Consider the following 8,344-nt stretch of genomic DNA (forward strand, 5'->3'; position numbering starts at 1 on the left):
GGAGGATGCAACTTTTTTTTGGAAGCAACATCTTTAATTAAAACTAAAACAAACAACCTCACGGTGTTCAACAATTCAAGTAGGAGTTCATGCACTTTGACCATGAATTCTTTGTTCTTGTTCTTCAAGATTGTGCCGATCTGGATAGTTTTGAAATCAAAGATATCTACATTTTGGATCATGCAAATTTACGAGGAAGACGACAAGTCACTCAAGTCTGAGTAAAGGTAAAGTTCAAAGAATTGAGAAATAATTACAGTAATGAAAAAAAATAAACATGGAAATACATACATGTAAGAATACATATAGCAACAGGCTAAATGAATGAATAAATATGGAACAAAACAAATGAAAGAATGCTTAAAAAATACAGCAGTGTTAATTACAGTACCGAAAAAAAAGAGCAAAAAAAAGCAATTCAACTTGTTGGTTCGAAGATGAATGTAGTTGAACTACCAGAGACTACTGCAAAATGTATAGGTGCACTACTAGTGTGATTACATGTAGTTGAGTACTCCTCAACCCCAAACTGCGTCTTCAACAGTTTTGAGAACCTCTGGGGTTCATCGTCTTTAAATAGCTTGTTTTCACTTGGTACACTCGCTTACGGCCATACCACCCTGAACACGTCCGATCTCGGAAGCTAAGCAGGGTCGGGCCGGGTCAGTACTTGGATGGGAGACCGCCTGGGAATACCCGGTGCTGTAAGCTTTTCTTTTCCGTCAGCAGAGGGCGCTAGTAATGGTCAAATGAAGCAAAGCAAAACACTGTCTTCATTTTTCTGAGCTCACTAGATGCCACTTTCTGTTCAACAAAGGGTTGAAAACACACTTAATTGCCATTCCTTTAACCCTTTTCTTTGAACAGAGATTGCCATCTAGTGAGCTTAGAAAATAAAGACAGTGGTTTGCAAAGCTTCATTTCACCATCGCCAGAGGGCGCTACTCCTCCTTTGCTGGAGACAGAGCTGACAAGGAAACTGTACGGAGGATGCAACTTTTTTTTTTTGGAAGCAACATCTTTAATTAAAACTAAAACAAACAACCTCACAGTGTTCAACAATTCAAGTAGGAGTTCATGCACTTTGACCATGAATTGAATATTCTTGTTCTTCAAGATTATGCCAATCTGGATAGTTTTGAAATCAGAGATATCTACATTTTGGATCATGCAAATTTGCGGAAGACGACAAGTCACTCAAGTCTGAGTAAAGGTAAAGTTCAAAAAGAATTGAGAAATAATTACAGTAATGAAAAAAAATAAACATGGAAATACATACATGTAAGAATACATATAGCAACAGGCTAAATGAATGAATAAATATGGAACAAAACAAATGAAAGAATGCTTAAAAAATACAGCAGTGTTAATTACAGTACCGAAAAAAAGAGAGCAAAAAAAAGCAATTCAACTTGTTGGTTCGAAGATGAATGTAGTTGAACTACCAGAGAGCTACTGCAAAATGTATAGGTGCACTACTAGTGTGATTACATGTAGTTGAGTACTCCTCAACCCCCAAACTGCGTCTTCAACAGTTTTGAGAACCTCTGGGGTTCATCGTCTTTAAATAGCTTGTTTTCACTTGGTACACTCGACTACGGCCATACCACCCTGAACACGCCCGATCTCGTCCGATCTCGGAAGCTAAGCAGGGATTCGGGCCGGGTCAGTACTTGGATGGGAGACCGCCTGGGAATACCCGGTGCTGTAAGCTTTTCTTTTCCGTCAGCAGAGGCGCTAGTAATGGTCAAATGAAGCAAAGCAAAACACTGTCTTCATTTTCTGAGCTCACTAGATGCCACTTTCTGTTCAACAAAGGGTTGAAAACACACTGAATTGCCATTCCTTTAACCCTTTTCTTTGAGCAGAGATTGCCATCTATTGAGCTTAGAAAATAAAGACAGTGGTTTGCAAAGCTTCATTTCACCATCGCCAGAGGGCGCTACTCCTCCTTTGCTGGAGACAGAGCTGACAAGGAAACTGTACGGAGGATGCAACTTTTTTTTTTTGGAAGCAACATCTTTAATTAAAACTAAAACAAACAACCTCACAGTGTTCAACAATTCAAGTAGGAGTTCATGCACTTTGACCATGAATTGAATATTCTTGTTCTTCAAGATTATGCCAATCTGGATAGTTTTGAAATCAGAGATATCTACATTTTGGATCATGCAAATTTGCGGAAGACGACAAGTCACTCAAGTCTGAGTAAAGGTAAAGTTCAAAAAGAATTGAGAAATAATTACAGTAATGAAAAAAATAAACATGGAAATACATACATGTAAGAATACATATAGCAACAGGCTAAATGAATGAATAAATATGGAACAAAACAAATGAAAGAATGGCTTAAAAAATACAGCAGTGTTAATTACAGTACCCGAAAAAAAGAGAGCAAAAAAAAGCAATTCAACTTGTTGGTTCGAAGATGAATGTAGTTGAACTACCAGAGAGCTACTGCAAAATGTATAGGTGCACTACTAGTGTGATTACATGTAGTTGAGTACTCCTCAACCCCAAACTGCGTCTTCAACAGTTTTGAGAACCTCTGGGGTTCATCGTCTTTAAATAGCTTGTTTTCACTTGGTACACTCAGCTTACGGCCATACCACCCTGAACACGCCCGATCTCGTCCGATCTCGGAAGCTAAGCAGGGATCGGGCCGGGTCAGTACTTGGATGGGAGACCGCCTGGGAATACCCGGTGCTGTAAGCTTTTCTTTTCCGTCAGCAGAGGGCGCTAGTAATGGTCAAATGAAGCAAAGCAAAACACTGTCTTCATTTTCTGAGCTCACTAGATGCCACTTTCTGTTCAACAAAGGGTTGAAAAACACACTGAATTGCCATTCCTTTAACCCTTTTCTTTGAACAGAGATTGCCATCTATTGAGCTTAGAAAATAAAGACAGTGGTTTGCAAGCTTCATTCACCATCGCCAGAGGGCGCTACTCCTCCTTTGCTGGAGACAGAGCTGACAAGGAAACTGTACGGAGGATGCAACTTTTTTTTTTGGAAGCAACATCTTTAATTAAAACTAAAACAAACAACCTCACAGTGTTCAACAATTCAAGTAGGAGTTCATGCACTTTGACCATGAATTCTTTGTTCTTGTTCTTCAAGATTGTGCCGATCTGGATAGTTTTGAAATCAGAGATATCTACATTTTGGATCATGCAAATTTGCGGAAGACGACAAGTCACTCAAGTCTGAGTAAAGGTAAAGTTCAAAGAATTGAGAAATAATTACAGTAATGAAAAAAATAAACATGGAAATACATACATGTAAGAATACATATAGCAACAGGCTAAATGAATGAATAAATATGGAACAAAACAAATGAAAGAATGCTTAAAAAATACAGCAGTGTTAATTACAGTACCGAAAAAAGAGAGGCAAAAAAAGCAATTCAACTTGTTGGTTCGAAGATGAATGTAGTTGAACTACCAGAGAGCTACTGCAAAATGTATAGGTGCACTACTAGTGTGATTACATGTAGTTGAGTACTCCTCAACCCCAAACTGCGTCTTCAACAGTTTTGAGAACCTCTGGGGTTCATCGTCTTTAAATAGCTTGTTTTCACTTGGTACACTCGCTTACGGCCATACCACCCTGAACACGCCCGATCTCGTCCGATCTCGGAAGCTAAGCAGGGAGTCGGGCCGGGTCAGTACTTGGATGGGAGACCGCCTGGGAATACCCGGTGCTGTAAGCTTTTCTTTTCCGTCAGCAGAGAGGCGCTAGTAATGGTCAAATGAAGCAAAGCAAAACACTGTCTTCATTTTCTGAGCTCACTAGATGCCACTTTCTGTTCAACAAAGGGTTGAAAACACACTGAGTGCCATTCCTTTAACCCTTTTCTTTGAACAGAGATTGCCATCGATGAGCTTAGAAAATAAAGACAGTGGTTTGCAAGCTTCATTTCACCATCGCCAGAGGCGCTACTCCTCCTTTGCTGGAGACAGAGCTGACAAGGAAACTGTACGGAGGATGCAACTTTTTTTTGGAAGCAACATCTTTAATTAAAACTAAAATAAACAACCTCACAGTGTTCAACAATTCAAGTAGGAGTTCATGCACTTTGACCATGAATTGAATATTCTTGTTCTTCAAGATTATGCCAATCTGGATAGTTTTGAAATCAGAGATATCTACATTTTGGATCATGCAAATTTGCGGAAGAGCGACAAGTCACTCAAGTCTGAGTAAGGTAAAGTTCAAAAGAATTGAGAAATAATTACAGTAATGAAAAAAAATAAACATGGAAATACATACATGTAAGAATACATATAGCAACAGGCTAAATGAATGAATAAATATGGAACAAAACAAATGAAAGAATGCTTAAAAAATACAGCAGTGTTAATTACAGTACCGAAAAAAGAGAGCAAAAAAAGCAATTCAACTTGTTGGTTCGAAGATGAATGTAGTTGAACTACCCAGAGAGCTACTGCAAAATGTATAGGTGCACTACTAGTGTGATTACATGTAGTTGAGTACTCCTCAACCCCCAAACTGCGTCTTCAACAGTTTTGAGAACCTCTGGGGTTCATCGTCTTTAAATAGCTTGTTTTCACTTGGTACACTCGCTACGGCCATACCACCCTGAACACGCCCGATCTCGTCCGATCTCGGAAGCTAAGCAGGAGTCGGGCCGGGTCAGTACTGGATGGGAGACCGCCTGGGAATACCCGGTGCTGTAAGCTTTTCTTTTTCCGTCAGCAGAGGGCGCTAGTAATGGTCAAATGAAGCAAAAGCAAAACACTGTCTTCATTTTCTGAGCTCACTAGATGCCACTTTCTGTTCAACAAAGGGTTGAAAAACACACTGAATTGCCATTCCTTTAACCCTTTTCTTTGAACAGAGATTGCCATCTAGTGAGCTTAGAAAATAAAGACAGTGGTTTGCAAAGCTTCATTTCACCATCGCCAGAGGCGCTACTCCTCCTTTGCTGGAGACAGAGCTGACAAGGAAACTGTACGGAGGATGCAACTTTTTTTTTGGAAGCAACATCTTTAATTAAAACTAAAACAAACAACCTCACAGTGTTCAACAATTCAAGTAGGAGTTCATGCACTTTGACCATGAATTGAATATTCTTGTTCTTCAAGATTATGCCAATCTGGATAGTTTTGAAATCAGAGATATCTACATTTTGGATCATGCAAATTTGCGGAAGACGACAAGTCACTCAAGTCTGAGTAAAGGTAAAGTTCAAAAGAATTGAGAAATAATTACAGTAATGAAAAAAATAAACATGGAAATACATACATGTAAGAATACATATAGCAACAGGCTAAATGAATGAATAAATATGGAACAAAACAAATGAAAGAATGCTTAAAAAATACAGCAGTGTTAATTACAGTACCGAAAAAAAGAGAGCAAAAAAAAGCAATTCAACTTGTTGGTTCGAAGATGAATGTAGTTGAACTACCAGAGAGCTACTGCAAAATGTATAGGTGCACTACTAGTGTGATTACATGTAGTTGAGTACTCCTCAACCCCCAAACTGCGTCTTCAACAGTTTTGAGAACCTCTGGGGTTCATCGTCTTTAAATAGCTTGTTTTCACTTGGTACACTTGCTTACGGCCATACCACCCTGAACACGCCCGATCTCGTCCGATCTCGGAAGCTAAGCAGGGTCGGGCCGGGTCAGTACTTGGATGGGAGACCGCCTGGGAATACCCGGTGCTGTAAGCTTTTCTTTTCCGTCAGCAGAGGGCGCTAGTAATGGTCAAATGAAGCAAAGCAAAACACTGTCTTCATTTTCTGAGCTCACTAGATGCCACTTTCTGTTCAACAAAGGGTTGAAAAACACACTGAGTGCCATTCCTTTAACCCTTTTCTTTGAACAGAGATTGCCATCTATTGAGCTTAGAAAATAAAGACAGTGGTTTACAAAGCTTCATTTCACCATCGCTCAGAGGCGCTACTCACTCCTTTGCTGGAGACAGAGCTGACAAGGAAACTGTACGGAGGATGCAACTTTTTTTTTTGGAAGCAACATCTTTAATTAAAACTAAAATAAACAACCTCACAGTGTTCAACAATTCAAGTAGGAGTTCATGCACTTTGACCATGAATTGAATATTCTTGTTCTTCAAGATTATGCCAATCTGGATAGTTTTGAAATCAGAGATATCTACATTTTGGATCATGCAAATTTGCGGAAGACGACAAGTCACTCAAGTCTGAGTAAAGGTAAAGTTCAAAAGAATTGAGAAATAATTACAGTAATGAAAAAAAATAAACATGGAAATACATACATGTAAGAATACATATAGCAACAGGCTAAATGAATGAATAAATATGGAACAAAACAAATGAAAGAATGCTTAAAAAATACAGCAGTGTTAATTACAGTACCCGAGAAAAAAGAGAGCAAAAAAAAGCAATTCAACTTGTTGGTTCGAAGATGAATGTAGTTGAACTACCAGGAAAGCTACTGCAAAATGTATAGGTGCACTACTAGTGTGATTACATGTAGTTGAGTACTCCTCAACCCCCAAACTGCGTCTTCAACAGTTTTGAGAACCTCTGGGGTTCATCGTCTTTAAATAGCTTGTTTTCACTTGGTACACTCGCTTACGGCCCATACCACCCTGAACACGCCCGATCTCGTCCGATCTCGGAAGCTAAGCAGGGAGTCGGGCCGGGTCAGTACTTGGATGGGAGACCGCCTGGGAATACCCGGTGCTGTAAGCTTTTCTTTTTCCGTCAGCAGAGGCGCTAGTAATGGTCAAATGAAGCAAAGCAAAAACACTGTCTTCATTTTCTGAGCTCACTAGATGCCACTTTCTGTTCAACAAAGGGTTGAAAACACACTGAATTGCCATTCCCTTTAACCCTTTTCTTTGAACAGAGATTGCCATCTAGTGAGCTTAGAAAATAAAGACAGTGGTTCTGCAAACTCATTTCACCATCGTCAGAGCGCTACTCCTCCTTTGCTGGAGACAGAGCTGACAAGGAAACTGTACGGAGGATGCAACTTTTTTTTGGAAGCAACATCTTTAATTAAAACTAAAATAAACAACCTCACAGTGTTCAACAATTCAAGTAGGAGTTCATGCACTTTGACCATGAATTCTTTGTTCTTGTTCTTCAAGATTGTGCCGATCTGGATAGTTTTGAAATCAAAGATATCTACATTTTTGGATCATGCAAATTTACGGAAGACGACAAGTCACTCAAGTCTGAGTAAAGGTAAAGTTCAAAAGAATTGAGAAATAATTACAGTAATGAAAAAAATAAACATGGAAATACATACATGTAAGAATACATATAGCAACAGGCTAAATGAATGAATAAATATGGAACAAAACAAATGAAAGAATGGCAAAAAAATACAGCAGTGTTAGTACAGTACCGAAAAAAGAGAGCAAAAAAAGCAATTCAACTTGTTGGTTCGAAGATGAATGTAGTTGAACTACCAGAGAGCTACTGCAAAATGTATAGGTGCACTACTAGTGTGATTACATGTAGTTGAGTACTCCTCAACCCCAAACTGCGTCTTCAACAGTTTTGAGAACCTCTGGGGTTCATCGTCTTTAAATAGCTTGTTTCACTTGGTACACTCGCTTACGGCCATACCACCTAGACCACGTAGCCCGATCTCGTCCGATCTCGGAAGCTAAGCAGGGTCGGGCAGATCGGTGCCAGGTAGGAGACGGTGTTTTCGGGAATGCCCGGTGCTGTAGCAGCTGCTCTTTTCCGTCAGCAGAGAGGCGCTAGCAATGGTCAAAGTGAAGCAAAAAGCAAATGCACTCGTCTTCATTTTCTGAGCTCACTAGATGCCACTTTCTGTTCAACAAAGGGTTGAAAACACACTGAATTGCCATTCCTTTCAACGCTGCTTTGAACGGGTGCCCATCTATTGAGCTTAGAAAGACAAAGACAGTGGTTTCTAGCCTCATTTCTACATCGCCAGAGGCGCTTCTCCTCTCCCTTTGCTGGAGACAGAGCTGACAAGGAAAGCTGTACGGAGGCATACCTGGAAGCAACATCTTTAATTAAAAGCTAAAACAAAACAAACCTCACAGTGTTCAACAATTCAAGTAGGAGTTCATGCACTTTGACCATGAATTGCGTTTGTTCTTGTTCTTCAGATTGTGCCGATCTGGATAGTTTTGGAAATCAGAGAGATATCTACATTTTGGATCCCTCATGCAGAATTTGCGAGGAAGAGCGACAAGTCACTCAGAAGTCTGAGTAAAGGAGTAAAAGTTCAAAGAATTGAGGAAATAATTACAGTAATGAAAAAATAAACATGGAAATACATACATGTAAGAATACATATACGGCAGCAGGCTAAATGAATGAATAAATATGGAACAAAACAAATGAAA

The 8,344-nt window shown here is 39.5% G+C and overlaps 5 non-coding genes and 2 pseudogenes across 5 annotated transcripts; all 7 read left to right on the top strand.

The window, feature by feature from the left end:
- The first annotated feature begins 602 nt into the window (after positions 1 to 602).
- Positions 603 to 711, top strand: LOC144514965 (5S ribosomal RNA; annotated as a pseudogene).
- An 882-nt stretch (positions 712 to 1,593) lies between these two features.
- Positions 1,594 to 1,714, top strand: LOC144514969 (5S ribosomal RNA). The gene has a single exon (XR_013501649.1). It is a non-coding gene; the product is annotated as a 5S ribosomal RNA (ribosomal RNA).
- Positions 1,715 to 2,595: 881 nt separating this feature from the next.
- On the top strand, positions 2,596 to 2,715 carry LOC144514967 (5S ribosomal RNA). The gene has a single exon (XR_013501647.1). It is a non-coding gene; the product is annotated as a 5S ribosomal RNA (ribosomal RNA).
- An 874-nt stretch (positions 2,716 to 3,589) lies between these two features.
- LOC144514968 (5S ribosomal RNA) lies at positions 3,590 to 3,710 on the top strand. The gene has a single exon (XR_013501648.1). It is a non-coding gene; the product is annotated as a 5S ribosomal RNA (ribosomal RNA).
- Positions 3,711 to 4,583: 873 nt separating this feature from the next.
- LOC144514966 (5S ribosomal RNA) lies at positions 4,584 to 4,701 on the top strand (annotated as a pseudogene).
- Positions 4,702 to 5,580: 879 nt separating this feature from the next.
- Positions 5,581 to 5,699, top strand: LOC144514964 (5S ribosomal RNA). The gene has a single exon (XR_013501646.1). It is a non-coding gene; the product is annotated as a 5S ribosomal RNA (ribosomal RNA).
- Positions 5,700 to 6,582: 883 nt separating this feature from the next.
- LOC144514970 (5S ribosomal RNA) lies at positions 6,583 to 6,704 on the top strand. Its single transcript, XR_013501650.1, has one exon. It is a non-coding gene; the product is annotated as a 5S ribosomal RNA (ribosomal RNA).
- Positions 6,705 to 8,344: the final 1,640 nt, after the last annotated feature.

The sequence above is a fragment of the Sander vitreus genome, unplaced genomic scaffold (assembly GCF_031162955.1).
Source record: "Sander vitreus isolate 19-12246 unplaced genomic scaffold, sanVit1 ctg817_0, whole genome shotgun sequence".
In the NCBI taxonomy this organism is placed as follows: Eukaryota; Metazoa; Chordata; class Actinopteri; order Perciformes; family Percidae; genus Sander; species Sander vitreus.